Source organism: Canis lupus, chromosome X (assembly GCF_011100685.1).
Source record: "Canis lupus familiaris isolate Mischka breed German Shepherd chromosome X, alternate assembly UU_Cfam_GSD_1.0, whole genome shotgun sequence".
NCBI lineage: Eukaryota > Metazoa > Chordata > Mammalia > Carnivora > Canidae > Canis > Canis lupus.
Window position 1 is genome coordinate 86131226 of NC_049260.1, and position 22755 is coordinate 86153980.

Here is a 22755-nt window from a genome sequence, read left to right on the forward strand (position 1 = left end):
AGGCTAAAGGGACTGAAATTCTTGTTGTAATAAGAGAGGGCCATGGGGATGCTTTTATAGGTTTAGACCCATTGTCTTTGCAAAGATTCCCCAGAGGATGGTTAAACTCTTGGCAATCATAACAGATGCAGCACGGGCCGCCATATGCCATAAAAGAAAAAGAGCTTCTGGCAAAGGAAAATCATTAAACCAATGTCTTCACCCTATTACAGAATCGAAAATGTCAACTTCCCTAGATTACAGGGTATGGCTCCAAAGCAGAGAAAATTACATTCACACCCAGAAATGGGAAATTTCTTCTCTGAGAAGAGCTAAGCTGTCATTAGGAAAGTAGGTAGGTGGCTGTGATTTTTTTTTTCTTCTGAAGTTCTTTATGTATCTCCATAAAATTCTAAGAAAGATTTAGAAATTGATTAACCCTGTTATATCTCCCCCCCTCCACACACATACACAGAGCTGTCCAGATAACTTCAGATAATTCATCCAGTGGACATGGGATAGGCAGGGGCATTTTGCCAATGAAACAGTTGGTGGGTCATCCTGATGAACCAAAGGCAAGATCCCTACCCAGGCTTGAAGGACTGGCTGACCTCTAAAGTGCCCCAAAATATTCTGGTAGTTGGAACTGGTAGACTAAAAAAATAGCCTCCAGCAGCCCATTCTAACTCAATTTGTTGTCAGAGAAATATTTTAATATGAAAGAGTCAAAGTAGGGAGCTAAGAGAGGGGGAATAAAGTGGAAGTATTCATGGGACTTGACAGGAAGGGAAGAGTATCCTTCCAACAGCGAAATAAGTATGTCAGGCAGTGTTGCAGAGTGGTGAAAAGCATGGGCTATGGCATGAGAAACACCTGATTTATATCCTGGATCTGCCACTTATATTCTCAACTAAATATATAATGGGATGAAACAATACTGGTCATGTGCAAGTGTTTTGAGGAGAAAATGAGATTGCATACTTAAAGCATGTAGCACAAGACCTGGCACATAGGAAATGCTAAAATTGGAAGTAGTTATTTTTATGTACTCTTCAGCATGGCATTCAAAGCCTTTCCTAATTTAATCCATCTATATTTCTAGCTTCATTTCCCATCACTCTCTGCCACATACCCTAATGTGTGGCCCCACAGGATCACAAGTGTATTCAGCAGTCCCAGATTTCATCATACATGTCCACATTTTCCATTCTTGGCTTATGCTAAATTTTTTGTCCATATAGTATGTCCTTTCTCTCTTTTCTACACAGTTAAAAATCTTACTTTCCGATCAGGGCCCAGTGTTCCACCACTTTTATTAGGCTTTCTCCTTCCTTTAATCTAGGCAGGGTTAAAGCTAGCTTTTTTGTATTCCCATTACATTTTTTATTTCCATGGGTTAAGTGCCATGCTAGGATTTTCAAAAACTGTACATTTTAAAAATATTTTTACACGAAGAGCATAGTTACTGGCACATAGTACATAGTCATTAAAGTTCATTGACTAGAACTGGGTTTGTCAAGGGGCTTATGAATACCTATTCCATCTATTTTGTAATAGGTTACCATGAGGCAAAAGTGTACAAAAATACATGAAAGCATCAAAAATGTAAAGTTTTATACAAATGGGAGGAATTGGGATCCCTGGGTGGTGCAGCGATTTGGCGCCTGCCTTTGGCCCAGGGCGCGATCCTGGAGACCCGGGATCGAATCCCACGATGGGTTCCCGATGCATGGAGCCTGCTTCTCCCTCTGCCTGTGTCTCTGCCTCTCTCTCTCTCTCTCTGTGACTATCATAAATAAATAAAAATTAAGAAAAAACAAGTGGGAGGAATTGATTACCCAGAATTCAACCTGGAGAGTTTAAATAAAGAGAATTCTTCTTTAGTCCTGTCAAATGATAATTAGTCTACCTATTAGTGGCCCCAATGCATCTGCAGCTCATGAAGTGCCTCCTGAATTATCATTAACTTTTGTAAAAGATGTGTTCTGATTCTTTAGTGATTGAGAATTCATGGACAACATAATTGTAGTTCTCTTATGTAACTGGGAAGATAGTTTTATTAGACCAAGATACCGCAATCCCCAACCACTCTGAAGAAATGGATCCTTGATGTACAAAAGAAAGAATGGGAAAATTAATGGCCTAACGACCATCAGCATCCACAGTAAAAGCTGATGTGATGCTTTGAATGACACAAATGTGATCCTTCTAGATTACATGCTGTAATTCCTGTCTGTAAGATACATATTTGATGACATTCTTCAGTTGGGGATTCATTTCCATATACTCTTTCATTCTTCATTCATGAGTCTTTGCCTTTGATTCCATAAGCTTTCTGAGTTCAGGGACTTGGTCTTTTAATTATATGTTATCCACAACAATGCTTAGCATAGTTGCTGGAAGCATTAAGAATTCTTGTAAGTCGTGGTTGAACTTAACTAAATGTAAGGAAATATGTAAAAAAGCTAGTACATAGAACACATAAATTTAAAGATAGTTTTAGACCAAACAAAAACATTAAATATGTAGATGGATCAATCTCAGAACCGGTTTTATCAAAGATAGTAATAATATAAAAATTTTATTACTGGGAGTATTTTTATAATGTTTTGTCATTTATGAAGTGCTCTCACATACTGTTTTTCTCAAAATAGCAAATCTAAATAAATATAGATACTCTGGTGTTTAGCCGTCAAATAAATAATTGGAGTGAAAAATATTATTCCTAGGAGATGAGATAGCAAAAAATAACACTTATAGTGCAACTACTATAAGATAAGCATAATTCTAAGTGGTTTCCATGTGTTCTCTTATTTAATCCTCTCAACAACCCTGTGGAAGGAGTATGGACATTATTTTCATTTTACAGGTGAAAAAACCGAGGCTTAGATGAATTAATTTTCCCAAAATCACATAGCTAGTAGTTGATGGAAGATGAGTCTTCATTAAAAAGACTGAGTTAATGAACCTGCAAGAAAGTTCTACCATCAGAGGAACTAGAGAGAGCTGTTTGGGAAGACTCTTTATAGCCTCGTATCTAGAAAACATTTTGTGAAGAGAAAAACACTAGTAACTCATAGTGGAATAAATAGAATAATAAATAATGCCTTGGCTAGCAAAAACTAATCCAAAGTTTTTTTTTTATTTATTTTTTATTTTTTTTTAAACTTTTATTTATTTATGATAGGCACACAGTGAGAGAGAGAGAAGCAGAGACACAGGCAGAGGGAGAAGCAGGCTCCATGCACCGGGAGCCCGACATGGGATTCGATCCCGGGTCTCCAGGACCGCGCCCTGGGCCAAAGGCAGGCGCCAAACCGCTGCGCCACCCAGGGATCCCTAATCCAAAGTTTAAATGGCACATCGGATCCAAAGCAACAGCCTCATACCCTGAAAACATTTTTTCTATATTAGCATGATAGGCAGAGAGAGGATGGGTCTTTATATGGAACTTAAGAAAACATTGTAGAAAAATGTGGGTCCCCTGAAACAAGAATTTTTTAAATGACCAAAACAAGAGGTCAACAAAACACTATATGTAAAGTAACTAATTTTTCAGTATGGGATTGATAAAACACAAATTTGTTTGCTTGTTGCAGTGAGAGCTTCACTTAGAGGTAAAGGGGCCATTTTAAGGTGATGGTCCTGAACTCTTAAAGAATCCCTTTTTTCAGTTCAGCCTGACAGTTTGGGTTGGCTCTTCTGTAAAACTGCCTCATTATGTGATCTTTTTTGCATCATGCTCTTGCAAAACTTGCAAATGTTCATGCTCTTACAAAACTTGCAAATGCTTGGCACAGATGCTGCCCCCCCCCTCAGTCCTATGCTCATGGCAGATACTATAAATAAATCACAGCACTTTTTCTCATCTGCAATCAACCTCAGAATCATTCCTAATACAACATTGCAGATGGTCACTATCGATCAATTGGATTTGCCATGTGAAATGAAACCTATTTGTCATCTCTGCCCTGGAGTATACAGATCATTTGCAAGCTGAGAGATAGCTGGTATATACAGCAAATGCTAATAATGAGTATCTGTTTAGTAACCCAGGGCTACTAAACAATGAAGTCTTTCTTCCCTGGTTTTATCTTCTACTACTGCTCTACTCATCCCTGACTCACAAGCAACTAGTTTGTTTGTTTGTTTGTTTGTTTGTTTTTGATAACAGAAATAAATTTGCTAGGTATGAGATACTTTCAGGAGGAGCTTAATGATCAAGACCAGTCCTGCCTACTTGTCTATCCCAACTCTCAAAAGCTTTAGGAATATTATGTCAAGTATTGACTCCTAAGAGTTTACATTCTGCTTGTAAAATGTTCATTTAGTTTTTAGTTCTTTTCCATATACAACGAGCTGAGATGTAGTTAATAGCATTGGAGTAGAAATAAGATGACCTGGCTTCTAGTCCTGCCCTGCATCCTTAGTCATGGTTTTCCCCCCTGAGACCGTTTCCCCATCTGTAAAATGGAAATAGTAATACCTGCCTTATCTACCAAATGGCTAATTGTAAAAGTGTTAAACCATTAATTTCCTCTTTTTGATTCTTTCATTTTATGTCATTATTCCCCAAGTGTTTTGCCTCACATTGTTGGGTAGGATTGGATTTGACTCAAACGGGTACTTAGGGGCAGCCTGCATGGCTCAACGGTTTAGCGCCACCTTCAGCCCAGGGCCTCATCCTAGAGACCCGGGATAAAGTCCCACGTCGGGCTCCCTGCATGGAGCCTGCTTCTGTCTCTGCCTCTCTCTCTCTCTCTCTTTCTGTGTCTTTCATGAATAAATAAATAAAATATTAAAAAAAAGAGTACTTAGAAAAAAATACTTATACTGAGTGGTAATTTTACAAACATTTTTGTCTTGTTTCATTTGTTACATGTGAGTTGGGGAGGTTGTTTCTCTTACTTGTTCACTAAAAACCTCCATTTTCATAAGTGACGGGAGAATGGATTGACTTGCTCCTCAGGCTTGGTTAGAATTTGGTCAGTGAGTGTACAAATCACGGATTTGTAAAAATAAAGCAGCTTACTGACTGACCCAAGTCCTTAAACTCAAACGTGTTCAATCTTTCATAGAAAAGGAAGCAGAGATTCTTAAAATTTACTGGTCAACAATACCTCCCACAAGTGCCTTGGTTATCTAGCCCAGTGCTTTTCAGACTGTAGTTTTCAGTTTCCTAGTCTGCTACCTCAGATGTTTCTTTATATGCTAAAAAAACTATCTTGTGGAGTGCCTGAGTGGCTCAGTCAGTTAAGCATCTGACTTCAGCTCAGGTCATGATCTCAGGATCCTGGGATGGAGCCCCACATTGGGCTACATGCTCAGCAGGGAGTCTGCTTCTCCCTCTCCTTCTGCAAACTCCCACTCCCACTCATGATTTCTCTGTCTTCCTCTCTTTCTTTCAAATAAATAAAATCTTTTTTTTAAAACTATCCTGCTACGAATGAATGAATACAAAATTGGAAAATACAGTACATGACAATCTTCTCTGGTTTTTGATCCCTATTTGATTCAGACTAATAGAATCATTAGACATTCTGCCCAGGCTCTGGGAGTGTGCTTATCTAATATTCCCCTTATCTAATATCTTAAATCCCAGAACTAGGACTTGACTTACTTGGCTTTGACTTTCCCATCTTTACTCTCTTTGCCCAGTTTCCTTTTTAAAATCTGGATGCTCCGTACCCATTGCTGAAACCTGTCTTTAGCTTTTGCAAAGTCCACTCATGGATTGATGAGAATCGGCCATGTAAATCCAAAAAGAGAGTGCTTTCCAGTTGGGACTTGATAATTCAAGATTTAATGTAAACAAAAATACTCAAACTAGCTCAAGTACAGTTATAACAACACTAAGACATGCTATGAAGTGTGTTGAAAAATATTTAATAAATATACTATTTACAAGGCAGCAGATACATAGGCTTGGTTAATATCCTTGGAGAGTCTATCTTTGACAGAATTATTTCCATTTAGAAATTCTCTTTGGTCTAGCAACACTCTATCTGATTTATCTTCTAGACTTTGAGTTATAGAAAAGTTCACAGGCATTGAAAAACACTCATTGAAAACATAAAGGTTGATTACCATTGTGTGAGGAGGTTGAAAATAAATCTTTTGGCAACTGCTACATCTGGGCTTTCAGTTAATGACCTTTTTGGATCAGTGCCCAAGACACAGATCTTCCATGTGCACAACTCTGCTAAAGTTGCAACCAGTCGAAAGCAAACAAGGTAGCAATGGCCCAATGTGAGAAATAGTTTAAAAGCATTAATGTCATCATGTCTACCTGGGATAGAACTTCTTGTCAGCCTTGGTATTTTTTCCCTTATGTATGGGGCAGATAGGGAAAAAATAAAGCTGGTAATTTAAAAAAATTACTTCTTTTTAATTAATAAACTTTATTTTTAGGGCAGCTTTAGGTTCACGGCAAAATTGAATGGGATATACAGAGATTTTCCATATACTCCTTGTCCCTACACACACACACACACACACACACACACACACATGCACAGCATCTTCTACTACCAAATATCAGGTTAGTATATTTGTTATAATATGAATCTACATTGATATATTATTGTCACCCAAATTCCATAGTTTATATCAGGTGTTACTCTTGGTATTATATATTCTGTGGGTTGTGACAAATGTATAATGACATTTATCCATCATTAGAATATCATAAAGAATAGTTTCACACTCCTAAAAATAACTGTCCTCTGCCTATTCATCTCTCTTGCCCTCCTAACCTCTGGAAATCACTAATCTTTTAACTGTCTCTACAGTTTTGTCTTTCCATGTGGCTAGAATCATATAATATGCTGCTTTTTCAGATTGGCTTTTTTTTAAGAAACAGAGAACACATGCAGGTGCAAATGCAGAAGTCAGATGGAGAAGAAATAAAGAATCTTAAGCAGGCTCCATGCTCAGTGTGGAGCCTGAGGCAGGGTTCGGTCTCGCAACCCTGTGACCATAACCTGAGCCAAAATCAAGAGGCAGAAGTTTAACTGACTGAGTCAACCAGACATCCCTCAGATTGGCTTTTTTCACTTAGTAATATGCATTTAAGTTTCTTCCATGTCTTTTCATGGCTTGATAGCTCATTTACTTTAGATGCTGAATAATATTCCATTGTCTGATTTGCCACAGTTTATTTATCCATTCACCTACTGAAGAATATCTTGGTTGCTTCTAAGTTTGGGCAAATATGTATAAAGCTGCTATAAACATCCATGTATAGTTTTTTATGGACATACATTTTCAGTTCATTTGAGTAAATACCAAGCAGCATGTTTGTTGAATTGCATGGTAAGAGTATGTTTAGTTTTGTAAGAACTTGTCAAACTCTTCCAAAGTGTCTGTATCATTTTGTATTCCCACCAGTAATGAATGAAAGTTCCTGTTGCTCCACATCCTTGCGGCATTTGGTGGTGTCAGTGTTTTGGATTTGGGGCCATTCTGATAGGTGTGTGAGTGGTATCAAATTTTTGTTTTTCTGGGAAATGAACAAGGGGTAGTGGAAGGGGAGGTGGGCAGGGGGATGGGGTGACTGGGTGATAGGCACTGAGGGGGGCACTTGAGGGGATGAGCACTGGGTGTTATACTATATGTTGGCAAATCGAACTCCAATTAAATATATAAAAAATTTGTTTTAATTCACAATTCCCTAATGATATATGATGTTGAACAACTTTTCATGCTTACTTTCCAGTGTATATTTTCATTGGTGAGATATCTGTTCAGGTTTTTAGGCCATTTATTTAAAATGACATTGTTTGTGTTCTCACTATTGAGTTTAAGGGTTCTATGTATATTTTGGTTGAGTCTTTTATCAGATGTATGTTTTGCAAATATCTTTTCCCAGTCTGAGGTTCATCTTCTCATTCTCTTGACATTGTCTTTCATAGAGCAGAAATTTTTAGTTTTAATGAAGTCCAGCTTATCAGTTATTTCCTTAACGGATCATGCCTTTAGTGTTCTATCTTAAAAATCATCACTGTTGGGATCCCTGGGTGGCGCAGCGGTTTGGCGCCTGCCTTTGGCCCAGGGCGTGATCCTGGAGACCTGGGATCGAATCCCACGTCGGGCTCCTGGTGCATGGAGCCCGCTTCTCCCTCTGCCTGTGTCTCTGCCTCTCTCTGTGTGTGTGTGTGTGTGTGTGACTATCATAAATAAAAAAAAAAAAATTAAAAAAAATCATCACTGTACCCAAAGTCAATTAGGTTTTCCTAGTATGATATCTTCTAGATATCAGTTTTGTGTTTTATATTCAGGTCTATGATCCACTTTGAGTTAAATTTGTTGAGGGGTAAAAGGTCTGTATTTATATTAATTTGTTTTGGATGTTGATGTCGTTATTATTCCAGTGCTATTTGTTGAAGAGACTGACTTTTCCATTGTATTGTCTTTGCTTGTTGTCAAAGATCAGTTGACTATATTTATGTGTGTCTATCTTTGGGCTTTCTATTCTGTTCCATTGATCTGTTTGTCTGTTATTTCACTGATGCCACTCTATCTTGATTACTGCAGCTTTATAGCAAGTGTTATAGTTGAGTAGTGCCAGTCCTTCAACTTTTTTCTACTCCTCAATACCAAGCTGGTTATTCTAGAACTTTCACCTCTTCATATAAACTTTAGAATCAGTTTGTCCATATATTCAAAAATATATAAAAAAAAAAAAACAAAAATATACACCTGAAGGTTTATTCATGTTGCGCAAATGGCAGAGATTTCCTTTTATTTTATGGCTAAATAATCATCTGTTTTATATATCACATCTTCTTTATCCATTCATCTGTCAGGGGACACTTAGATTGTTTCTATGTCTTGGCTATTGTGAATAATGCTGCAATGAACTTTGAAGTACAGATATCTCTTTGAGCTAATAATTTCATCTTCTTTGGATGTATACCCAAAAGTGGAGTAGCTGGATCTATTTTTAATATTTTGAGGAAACTCCATACTGTTTTCCATAATGATTATACCAATTTATGTTTCCACCAACAGTACACCAATGTTCCTATTTTTCCACAACCTCCTCAGCATTTCTCTATATATTTTTTATAATAGCCATTGTGACAGGAAATAAGGTGATATTGCATTGTGATTTTGATCTATACTTCATTGATGATTAATTATGTGGAACACCTTTTCACATACCTGTTGGCTATTTGAATATCTTCTTTGGAAAAATGTCTATTCAGATCCTTTGTTCATTTTTTATTTGGATTATTTGTTTTTTGGCTTTTGTGTTGTATGAATGCCTTATATATTGGATATTAACTACTCATCAGACATGTGGTTTGCAAATATTTCTCCTATTCCATAGGTTGCCTTTTCATTTTGTTGATCACGTCTTTTGCTATGCAGAAGCTTTAAAAAATTTTTTTTGTTTAAATTCAATTTAATTAACATATACTGCATTACTAATTTCAGATGTAGAATTCAGTGATTCATCAGTTGCATACAGCACCCAGTGCTCATTACTTCAAATGCACTCCTTAATACTCATCTCACAGCTACCCCAACCCCACACCCACCTCCCCTCCAGCAACTCTCAGTTTGTTCCCTATAGTTAAGAGTCTCTTATGGTTTGCCTCCTTCTCTGGTTTACCTCTTATTTTATTTTTCTTCCCTTCCCCTATGTTCATGGCTTTTTTTCTTAAATTCCACATATGAGTGAAATCATATGGTATTTGTCTTTCTCTGAGTGACTTATTTCATTTAACATAATACCCTCTAGTTCTATCCACTTCATTGCAAATGACAAAACTTCATTCTCCTTGATGGCTGAGTAATATTCCTGCCTGTGTGTGTATACATCTATGTATATGTGTATATACATATATACATACACACATATCTTCTTTATCCATTTGTCTGTCAATGGACCTCTGGGCTCTTTCTATATTTTGGCAATTATGGGCATTGCTGCTATAAACATTGGGATGTGTGAAGCTTTTTAACTTTATGTAGTCCCATTTGTTGATTTTTGCTTTTGTTGCTTGTGCATTTAGTATCTTATCCAAAATATTGCTGAGACCTATGTCAATAAGATTTTTCCATAAATATTGTTTTAGAAGTTTTATGGTTTAAGGTCTTACATTTAATTTTTAAATACATTTTAAGTACATTTTTGTTAGTGATGTAGGATATGGATCCTACTTCATTCTTTTACATGTACATACCAATTTCCCCAGCATCACTTGTTGAATAGACTATCCTCTCCCCATTCTTGGCTCCCTTGTCAAATATTAGTTTGACCCTCTTTGCATGGATTTATTTCTGGGCACTTGATTCTGTTCCATTGGTATATGTGTCTGTTTTTATGCCAGTATCATACTATTTGATTACTGTAGCTTTGTAATAGAGTTTGAAATCAGAAAATGTGACGCTTCCAGTTTTGTTTTCTTTTTCAGGATTGATTTGGCTTTTCAGGATCTTTTTGTGATTCTAAACCAATTTTAGGATTGTTCTTTTGTGTTGTTTTCTGTAAAAAATGCCATTGGATTCTTGATGGAGATTTCATTGAATCTATGGTTGGCTTTGGCATTATGGACATTATGATTATTTCATTCATCCAGTCCATGAACACAAGATATATTTCCATTTATTTGTCTTCTTCAATTTTTTCATTAATATTGTACAGTTTTTAGTATACAGATCTTTAACTTCCTTGGTTAGATTTATTCCTAAGTATTTTAATGTTTTTGATGCTATTGTAAGTGATTTGGGATTGGCTGTTTAAAAATTTTATTTTAAGATAATTCATTGTTAATGTATCAAAATGTAACTGATTTTTGTATGTTTGTTTTACATCCTGAAGTATAACTGAATTTTTAAATTAGATGTAACAGTTTTTAGGTGGAGTCTTTAGGATTTTTCACAACTAAAATCATGTTACCTACAAACAATTTTACATCTTTATGTTCTGATCAGATGAATTTTATTTCCTTTTTCTGCCTAATTTCTCTGGTAGGACTTCCAGTACTGTGTTGAATAGGAGTGGTGTGAGGGGGCACCCTTGTCTTGTTTCTGATCGTAGAGGAAAAGCTTTTAATCTTTTACTATGAAGGTTAGCTTTGAGCTTGTCACATGTGACCTTTATTCTGATCAGGTTTGTTTCTTCTATACCCAATTTGCTGATAGTTTTTCCTATGAAAGGATGTTGAATTTTGTCAAATTCTTTCTCTGCACCCATTGAGATGATGATATGATTTTTATCTTTAATTCTATTAATGGGATGTATTGTGTTTTTTGATTTGCATATTTTGAATCATCCTTGCATATCAGTGTTGAATCCCATTTGATTGTGGTGTATGATCTTTTTAATGTGAATTAAGTTTGCCGGTATTTTGTTAAGAATCTTTGCATCTATACTCATCAGTGATATTGGTCTGTAGTTTTCTTTTCTTGTGGTGCCCTCGTCTGCCTTTAGTATCTGGGTAATGCTGGCTTTATAAAATGAATTCTTGAAAATTTTAAAAGAATTTGAGTAGGATAGGCATTAATTATCCTTTAAATGTTTGGTAAAATTTGAGTGAAACCATCTGGTCTTGAGCTTTTCTTTGTTAGGAGGTTTTTGATTTCCAATTCAATCTCCTTACTCATAATTGGTCTTTTAAGATTTTCTATTTCTTCATGATTAAGTCTTGGTAGGTGATATGTTTCTAGGAATTTATTCTGTTTTCTAGGTTGTCCAATTTGTTGATGTATTGTAGTCTCTTATGATTCATTGTATTGCTGCATTATCAGTTGTAATGTCTCTTCTTTCATTTATAATGTTATTTATTTGGGTCCTCTTGTTTTTTTGGTTAGTTTAGCTAAAGATTTATCAACTTTATTTATTCAAAAAATTTTTCATTTTAGTAATCTTTTCTATTGTTGTGTTCTCTGTTTCGTTCATTTTTGCTCTATTATCTATTATTTCATTCTTTCTACTAACTTTGGCTCTAGTTTCTTCTTTTCTTTTTCTAGTTCCTTAAGTTTTAAGATTAGGTTATTTATTTGAGATCTTTTTATTTTCTTGACATAATCATTTATTGCTATAAGATTTCTTCTTAGGACTGCTTTTGCTGTATCCTATACATTTTGATATTAATTATATTTCCGTTTTTATTTGTGTCTAGGTATTTTTTAAATTTCCCTTTGTTTTCTTTGATTCTTTGGTGATTCAGGAGTGTGTTGCTTAACTGCTATGTGAATTTTCCTTCTGTTATTAATTTCTAATTTTATATCATTGTGGTCAGAAAAGATAATTGGTATGATTTCAACCTTCTATAATTTGCTAACACTTGTTTTGTGGGCCAATGTGCTCTATCCTGGAAAATGTTCCATGTCTACTTGAATATAATGTGTACTTGGCTTCTATTGAATGGAATGTTCTGTATATATGTTAGGTCCATTTGGTCTATGGTGTTATTCAAATTCACTGTTTCCTTATTGATTTTCTGTCTGGATAACCTATCCACTACTCAAGAGGGTGTTAAAGTATCCAACTATCATTTTATCACTGTTTATTTCTTCTATTTCTGTTAGTATTTGCTCTCTTTTTTCCTTGTTAGCCTACTCAAAGGTTATTGATTTTACTAATCCTGTAAAAGAAACCCAACTTTTTGTTCTGTTGTCTTTTTTGTATTAATTTCCTGTTTTTAATTTTGTTGAGTTCTGTTTTAATTCTTATCATTTGTTTGTTTCTGCTCACTATGGATTTAATTTGCTCCACTTTTTCTATTTGTCTAAACTAGAAACTTAGATAATTGATCTTAGATGTCTATTTTCTGATATATACATTCAATGCTGTAAGTTTCCCTCTAAGCATTGCTTTTGCTGCATCCCCCAAATTGTGTTTTCATCTTCACTCAATTAAAAATATTTGTAGGGGCACCTGGGTGGTGCAGTCCGTTAAGTGTCAAACTCTTCGTTTCAGCACAGATCCTGAGATTGAGTCCTGCATCCGGCTCCATGCTCAGCATGGTTGTCTGCTAAAGTTTCTCTCTCCCTCTCCCTGTGCGTCTCCTCCCCATGCACTCTCTCTATGTATCTCTCCCTTTCTCAAATAAATATTCTTTTTAAAAAACGTATGTCAACTTCACTTTAGATTTTTATATTTAATCTATGTATGTTAGAAGTGTGTTGCTTATTTTTCAAGTACTTGGGGATTTTCTAGCTATCTTTTTATTTTTGATTTCAAGTTTAATTTTATTGTGGCCTGATAGAATACATTGTTTGAGTTCTATTCTTTTAGATTTGTTAGTGTTTTATGGCCCAGAATGTGGTCTATCTTGGTGAATGTTTCACGTGCATTTGAGAAGAGTGTGTACTAGGCTGTTGTTAAATCAAGTAATCTATAGATGTCCATTATATCTAGTTGCTTGATAGTATGATTGAGTTCTCCTATGTCTTCTCTATTTTCTGTTTGTTGGATCTGTCCAACAGAGGAATATTGAACTCTTCAATGTTTATACTGGATCCATCTACTTTAACATACATTTCTATCAGTTTTGCCTCACATTTTTTATGGCTTACTTTTTAGATGCATACATGTTAATGATTGCTATGTCTTCTTGGAGAATTAACCTCTTTATCATTATATATATAATGTCCCTCTTTATCCTTGATAAATTTTTACTTTGTTTGAAATTAATATTGCTACTCCTACTTTCTTTTTTTTTTTTTCAATTTTTATTTATTTATGATAGTCACAGAGAGAGAGAGAGAGGCAGAGACACAGGCCGAGGGAGAAGCAGGCTCCATGCACCGGGAGCCCGATGTGGGACTCGATCCCGGGTCCCCAGGATCGCGCCCCGGGCCAAAGGCAGGCGCCAAACCGCTGCGCCACCCAGGGATCCCCTCCTACTTTCTTTTTATTAGGGTTAGCATGTATACCTTTCTCCAGCCTTTTGCTTTTAATCTGTGAGTCCTTATATTTAAATTGGGTTTCTTATAAACAACATATAGTTGGGTCTTGTGTTTTTACTCCGCCACAACTGTCTCTGTCTTTTAATTGGTACATTTAAACCATTGGTATTTAAAGTGATGTTTGATACCGTTGGATTAATATTAATATTAATATCTACCATACTTTTTGCTGCTTTCTATTTGTTACTCTTGTTCTTTGTTCCTACTATTATCTTCCATATATATATATATATAAATTTCTAATTTTATATCATTGTGGTCAGAAAAGATAATTGGTATGATTTCAACCTTCTATATATATAATACTACATTTACTATATATAATACTATATATATACTATTTATAAATAATACTCAAAACATGACACTATTTTCTCTCTTAGTATATCAATTGCAGTTTCTTTTTACTTTATTTAGTGGTTGTCCTAAAGTTTACAATATATGTTTACAATAAATCCAAGTCCACTTTCAAATAAAACTGTATCACTTCATTGGTAATGTAAGTACCTTAAAATAACAAAATATTCCTAATTCCTTCCTCCCATCTCTTGTATCATTGCTGTCACTCATTTCACTTATACATACATATACATAAGCAATTATATGTATGTAAGCACATAAAATTGAATACATTGTTGCTACTATTTTGAACAAGCTTCTATTTTTATAAGTCAAGAATAATAAAAATTAAAATTTTCATTTTGCCTTCATTTATTCATTCTCTGATATTCTTTCTTTATGTAGATCTGAGTTTCTGACCTATATCATTCTCTTTATCTTTAAAGAATTTCTTTTGGGCAGCCCAGGTGGCTCAGCGGTTTAGCGCTGCCTTCGGCCCAGGGCGTGATCCTGGAGACCCTGGATGGAGTCCCATGTCAGGCTCCCTGGATGGAGCCTGCTTCTCTCTCTGCCTGTGTCTCTGCCTCTCTCTCTGTGTGTCTCTCATTAATAAGTAAATAAAGTCTTTTAAAAAATAAAGAAAGAAAGAACTTCTTTTAAGGCAGTTCTACTGGTAATAAATTCCCTCAATTTTTCTTTGAGAAAGTCTATTTCTCCTTCACTTTTGAAGGATAATTTCATAGGATACAAAACTCTAAGTTGTTTTTTATTCCTCTCAACACTTAAATATTTTATTCTCTTCTCTTCTTGTTTGCATGGTTTCTGAGAAGTCAGATGTAATTCGTATCCTTGTTCCTTTATAGGTAAAGTGTTTTTTCCTTTGAATTCTTTCAAAATTTGTTGTCTCTGACATCCTAAGTTTGAAAATGGTATGTCTAGGCGTAGCCTTTTGGAGAAGGCATTGCACTTATCTCAATTAGTGTTTGCTGAGCTTTCTGGATCTTTAGTTTGGTGTCTCACATTAATTTGAGGGAAATTCTGGCATTAATTTGAGGGAAATTCTAAGTCTTTATTGCTACAAATATTGCTTCTTTTCTTTTCTCTCTTCTCTTGATATTCCCATTAATGTATATATTACACTTCTTGTAATTCTCACACAGTTCTTGGACATTCTGTTCTGGGTTTTCTCCAGGTTTGTTGGAAGTTTGAAAGCCTCTATTGTCATATCCCCGATCTCAGTCTCAGAGATTCTTCTAAAGCCCTGTTTAGTCTACTAATGAGGCCATCAAAAGCATTCTTTATTTCTGTTACAGTGTTTTTGATCTCTAACATTTCTATTTTATTCTTTCTTAGAATTTTTATCTCTCTGCCTACATTACCAATTTTTTGCATGTTATCTACATTTTTCATTAAAGTCCTTAGCATATTAATTATAGTTTTAAAAAATATTCTTGTTCTGATAATTCTAACATTACTGCCATATCTGACTTTAGTTCTGGTGCTTGTTCAGTGTCTTCAAATTATGTTTTTTAACCTTTTATTATGCTTCATGATTTTTTGTTTAAAGGTAAACAAGATGTATTAAGTAAAAGAAACTACAGTAAATAGGATTATAATAGTGTAGTAGTAAACTCTCAGGAGAAGGGAAGCATTCTATAGTCCTATGATTAGGTTTCAGTATTTTGAAGAGCCTATGCCTCTGAACTGTGAAATTCACCAGTGCTTCCCAGTTTTTTTTCTTCCCCTAGGTGGGACAGGATGGCTAAGGGGGGAGGGGGGCTAGAGTTGTGTATTTCCCTTCCCTTGTGTGGAAAATTAGAGGGGCTGACATTGGTTATTTCACTTTCCCCAAGTAGGTTAGACTTTGATAAAACTCCAGGAGGTTAGGATCTGGTAAAATATTTCTTCTGACAACAGGACTTGTTAAGAAGACTAGAACACTCTAGCATGGGCAGCCTGGGTGGCTCAGCGGTTTAGCGCCACCTTTAGCCCAGGGCCTGATCCCAGACACACGGGATCAAATCCCACATTGGGCTCCTATGTGGAGCCTGCTTCTCCCTCTGCCTGTGTCTCTGCCTCTCTCTTTGTCTCTCATGAATAATTAAGTAAAATCCTTTAAAAAAAAAGAATGCTCTAGCATATTTCATAGTCATTTCTTTTCCTCTCCAGCTAGAACCACAAAGGAATTTTCCTCCTTTATCTTCTGTGAGAGTCACATTGAACTCCTGGAGGCAAAACTCATAAAAATGTGGGCTCTACTATGATTGATTCCCCTGGGATTTTTAACTCTTAGAGTTGTCTACACTGAGCTTCCAGCAATTTGTCAATTATAGTCCAGATTGTTTTTTACCCAGTACTGATTCTCATGGAGGTTTCTTACTCCAGTAAATTGTGACTCTGCATCTTCCGTGTATCTCTCCATCTTTGGGCAGTGGTTTGCCCTGTGACCTCACTTCTTTGCCAGACCTAAGAAAAGTTATTGATATTTATTTAGTTTGTTAAGCTTTTTATTTGTTGTTAAAATAGAGTGGCAACTTCTAAACACCTCAAATGACTGGAAAATTAAAGCAAAGCTGAAATTTTATTTTATTTTATTTTTATTTTTTTTAATTTTTATTTATTTATGATAGTCACACAGAGAGAGAGAGAGAGGCAGAGACACAGGCAGAGGGAGAAGCAGGCCCCATGCACCGGGAGCCCGACGTGGGATTCAATCCCGGGTCTCCAGGATCGCGCCCTGGGCCAAAGGCAGGCGCCAAACCGCTGCACCACCCAGGGATCCCAAAAGCTGAAATTTTAGATACAAAATTATTGTTGTCTTTTGGGCCACCCAGGCCCACCACCGATCTCCTGTATTAGCTGAGTCCATAGGTAAAGCCACACCAATACTCACCCCCTACCAACACTACCAAGCATCCAAAATACTCATAGTCCCTTGCACATGTTTGAATTCTTATTCAGAACATACTCAGATTGAATAACAGCTATGCATCCATTTGCTTTTTTCTGAAGGAGACAGTCCCATGTGCTTGGCACCTCTGTGATTGTTTATAATTTTTGGTACAACTTTTATGCAGTTACTATTCTGATCTCCTTGAGAGTTTTATGAAATAGCATTACAGTCTTTTGGGAGAATTTTTTTTCATTTTTGGAAATTATAGTTTGTAAAGGAAACAATTTTGAAAGAAGTGATTGCTAACAAACCCTCCATGCACTCATGACACATCTCCAGTAATTGGCTTCCTTTGAATTTGAGCTCATTTTTGGTAGGAGAGATGGAGGTGGAAGGAAAGCAGAAGGTTTAGGAGGTGCCAGAAAGGAGGCTGAAGAAAACCCAATGTGAGGAGGAAGCTAGGAAGAATCCAAAATGAGCCAAGCAATGTTGTCTTGAGAACTATTGACAAAGCATAAAGAAAGACTTTTAAAATTTCTTTTTTAAGCCCTTATTTCTTTTTCTTCCAAGTTTTTATTTAAATTCCAGTGAGTTAACATACAGTGCAATATTAGTTTCATGTGTAGAATTTAGTGATTCATCACTTACATACAACACCAGGTGCTCATCACAAGTTTCCTCCTTGATACCCATCAGCTGTTTAACCCATTCCTTCCCCCAACCCTTTATTTCTTAAGGATATGATAATCCATTAGATTATTAAATACAAAGACACGCATCTTATTTCTCTCTCTTTTTTTTTAAAAGACTTTATTTATTCATGAGAGAAAGAGGCAGAGACACAGGCAGAGGGAGAAGCAGGCTCCATGCAGGGAGCCCGACGTGGGACTCGATCCCTGACAGGGACACTAAACCGCTGCGCCACCCGGGCTGCCCCTTATTTCTCTCTTTCATCCCTTTAGGAAGGATATTTATCAGATTGGTTAAGTTTAAATTTTCCATGCTAGCTCATACAAATTTTGAAAATATTAATGTGATTTCAAAAACTTATTTGCTTTGAATTATAATATAAATTTAATATCTGTGAAAAATCTTCTCATAGTTTTTATATTATTTTTTTATTTATTATTTATGATAGTCACACAGAGAGAGAGAGAGAGAGAGAGAGAGGCAGAGACACAGGCAGAGGGAGCCTGATGTGGGACTCGATCCCAGGTCTCCAGGATCGCGCCCTGGGCCAAAGGCAGGCGCCAAACCGCTGCGCCACCCAGGGATCCCCTATTTTATTATAAATACCGTACTAGAGTTTTCTTCTTCTAAATTAACTTTGATTCATTTCCTCTTTATCAAAAATGATTTGTTATGGATATTTAATGAGGAAATGTGAAGGTTGGATGGAGAAGTCATAGATATTTGAAAAAACCTTAGCCTCTGCCACACAATGGAAATAATCTTCATAATTGAAAGTGCCAACCCCTCATCTCCTCAGCTGTGAGCATGGAAATTCAAGACTAAATCATATTATTTTAGGAAAAATCAATAGGTCTCATAAAACTATCAGTCTCCTCATGAACATAGAGTAGTGTTTCTGAAGGCAAATATGATTTGTTTCCCAGTTCTATATGTATATTTATAAAGATTGATGAGAGATATGGAATACCCAGAGAATTCCTTTGCAGCCCCTGATAAATCACTTTTCCTCCAATTTGTGAAAGGAGGAATGCTTTGTTTTTTTTCATTATAGAACTTCCAGAGTAAATTTCCACTGGCTTCTCTAGCACTCCAGATGTGAGAAGTACAACTCAAGCTCTGCTGTTCAGTATAACGTTCAGTCTGTCCCTTTGCACTAGACACAAAACACTAATTCTACTGCATGAATCATTTCCTCATCACTCAACAGGAAGCCCTAAAACAGTCACAGGATAGCCTATTAAATAAGAAACATCAGACTAGTGTTGAGGGCATTTGAGTCCCATAGTGGACACTTTATCCTCTGGGTTAACCATCTGTAAAACAGGAATAATCAGTGTCTTTCAAATCATTAGTTATAGTACATGGAAATTATGAAAAAATTCCACAGAAATTACTCCAAATTTATGTTGGCCATTGGCTCCTGCCTGCTTTCCTATCTCAGCTATCCTAAATTTCCGTATGTTTTCCCTGGGGAAAGAACTAGGGAACAGTGGAATGGCAGATAATGAATGGAGGGATGCAGAGGGAACAAACTCAAGGGCTTACACCAATTAAAAAATTGATTCTTCCCTCAAGACCAGCATATTAGTTACCAGATCATCTCTACCAAGCAGTCCAGCATAATCCGTTAAAAATATTGGCTTTTGTGTCAGATAGATTTGAATCTTGGCTTTTCCACTTACTCACTGTGGAGTCAGGCAAACCACTTAATCTTTCAGGTTCAATTTCTTTAAATGAGGCTAAGAATGCCTTCATTAGTTTATTTTCATGATTAAATGAAATTACTAATGTAGAGGGAATACTCTGTAAGTGGTGGTTGTGGACTTTATTTGTTTCCCTCCTTGGAACCCATACCCATCAGGTGTTTAGTTTCTTTTAATGTTGTTGGGGGTGGGCCCAGTGCCCATTGTGTAAGCTGGTACAAAAGGCTATATACCTGCAGTAACTGAACTCCTGTTTTCATTATTTTTCAAATATGGTTTTTGTCTTTGTAAAATTCCTACTCATCTTTATGAACACAAGTTGATTTTGATCCTATAGATTTCCCAGAGGTTCAATAAATAGATTTACTTTAAAGCATGGTTATCTGGTTGTCACACTAACTACCCAGAACTTTGAGCAAAGATTCCTTCTTAACTAACCTGCTGATAAAGCCAGAGAAGCCATTCAATTAAACTGAACTGAGTTTGTGCTTCATGTTGTTCATCTTTCACTAAATAGTGAAACCTGTGACATGAAGTGTGGGTTCTGAACCCAGCAAAGTTCAGTCACTTGGGAGATCATGGAAGCTACCAAGCTTTAATTGAATAATAACTACAGAAGTCAATATCTATATAGAACCCAGAATCAGGGAAGTAACCTATTAACTTTCTCCAGTTTTTCATAGCTCTATCTTCCCAGATGCTTCACCAGCAGGCCTCAACTCAAGCTGGTTCTTGAGCCAATACTGGTAGGGTCATGAGGGCTTTCAGCAGACTAATCCCTCACCTACATAACAAAATCAAAGGTAGGCATATGGAGAGCTGGAGTACAATCTTGTGTCCAAAACACTCTATTGTGAAGGTAATGCCAAATTTTCAGCATTCCTTTATCCTGTATAATGATAGCCAAAGTTGACTGAGTTGCCAAAACCATGGTTTCCACCACTGTTGATACTTAGACTTTCAGTCCTCTCTCTGGGGCCTGGGGTTGGATATAATAAAAAGTAAACAGTTCCATTTCTTTCCCCCAGAATCACTGAGACTCAATCATATTCCTTCTCTGTGTCTCAATTATGTTCCTAGAATGACCTAGATGAGGGAACTTCATATTTCAAGATGATGCTACCCATAGATACTTCTCTCAGGATTTTGAAAAATAATCTGCCAATACTTTACAAATGGTATTTGCACATGAGAACAATTAAAAGCCATCTGGGCAGAAAAAAAAAAGGATGGAAGGAAGAGAAACACAAAATATCCTTTATGCAGCTATGACAAATACACTTGAGGCCTCCTAGCCCAGTGCTCTGCCTCCACTATAGGTTAACTAAAATCTGTTTACTAGCTGGTTCTTTAGCCATCCCTGAGTATACTTATTCCATTTTTTGTTTACTCATGTATACAACTTTGACCTCAGATCCAAATAAATATTTTCTTAGTGCAATTCCATAATATTTCTTTCTTGGCTCATTTTTTATGAAGAAGGGGAGGGTTCATGTGGCTTGGAGACATTTTACTTTGACACAGTTCTTCAGGGTCTCCCTGCAGACTGAATCCCTGAGGTCTTGTGACAAGTCACAACCAGTTTCCTTTACGGTGATACATCCTTACAGAAGATAGGACGACTTGACAGTCTGACAGACACTTAAAGTGTGAATATGAATAAAAAATACATCACTCCTGATGGGTATATATAAAAAAAAAGCTGTCGGTCGATGTAAGCACTATTCTAAAAACATACAGTATCATATCAGTGCTAGAGGGTGTTGGATATAAAAAACGAGTTGGCAGATGGACAATTTTTGATAGGTCTATGCGGATGTGAAAACCAAGCTGAGAAGGAGTTTGTTAGTCCTCATCCATTGCCCTGCTTTGAAAATCATACTTGGAAGCTTTGCTTCCTTTCTCTTTGACTTCTGTTAAGTCCTGCATTATTTATTAGCCAGTAGGTAGACTAGATAATGATCTAGGGATGCTATGTCTAATGTGAGTGGTGACAGGTGGGAGATTCTAGCCAAAATATATTACTCACTGGTTGTTACTTTGCCTGAAATTCTACCATTATAACTTCTTATTTGGGGAATGTGCACAACTCCGATGCTGAAAAGGGAAACCTTCAGCTTACTCTAGTAAGGATTGATTTCCAGACATTTATGGCATCAGGGCATAAAGGATTGTGGGTCATCCAGAAGTCCAGGTGAAAAGGCAGAGAGCAGAGAATTTGAAGTCACAAAATTTCAATATTGTACACTTCACACTCTCATAGAAACATTTGAGGACGTTCATCCAACTTTTATCTGTTTCAGAACATCCCAGGCAGCCCCGGTGGCGCAGTGGTTTAGCGTCGCCTGCAGCCCAGGGCATGATCCTGGAGATCTGGGATCGAGTCCCACGTCGGGCTCCCTGCATGGAGCCTGCTTCTCCCTCTGCCTGTGTCTCTGCCTCTCTCTCTTGCTCTGTATCTCTCATGAGTAAATAAAATAAAATCTTAAAAAAAGAGAACATCCCTGAAGGATTCATCCAATTACTACTTGAAGTACCCCCAATGACAACTATTTTCTTAGTGAAGTTTGCTTTATTGTCAGGCAGTTCTAAACTTCAGGAAGTTCTATGCTATAAGGAATCCCAAATCTGCCTCTTTGAAGCTTCTATTATATTAGTGTTTGTTATTCACAGAATTAGATTGCTTCCTTGTCCCCATGAAGACTCTTTGGATAAGTAAAGGCAGCTTTCCCAATGCCCTACCCCTAATGCAGTTTCTCCTCCCATTTCTTACAATAGTCTTTAAACAACATAGGGATGATAATGAGCAGCCAATACGAGAAAGACCAAATGGCTCATGGCCCTTCAGGATCTTCTATAAAAACTCACACAAATAAAATGTATAAGCCTGACAATGCCAAGTATTGACAAGAGTGTATGACTAGAATACGCATACGCTGCTGGTAAGAATACAAAATGGTATAGCTACTTTAGGAAATAGTTTTCAGTATCTTGTAAAGTTAAAAAGTCTTACTATATGACTTACTCCTAGGTATTTAACCCCTCAAAAAATGAAAGTATATATTTGCATACAGACTTGTACACTAATGTTCATAGCAGCTTTATTTGTAATGTCCCCAGTCTGGAAACAACCCAAATGTTCATCAACAAAGTGAAACGGGGGAGGGGGGTCAGGGCAAGATTGCAGAGGAGTAGGGTCCCCAGGTCACCTGTCGAAGGTGT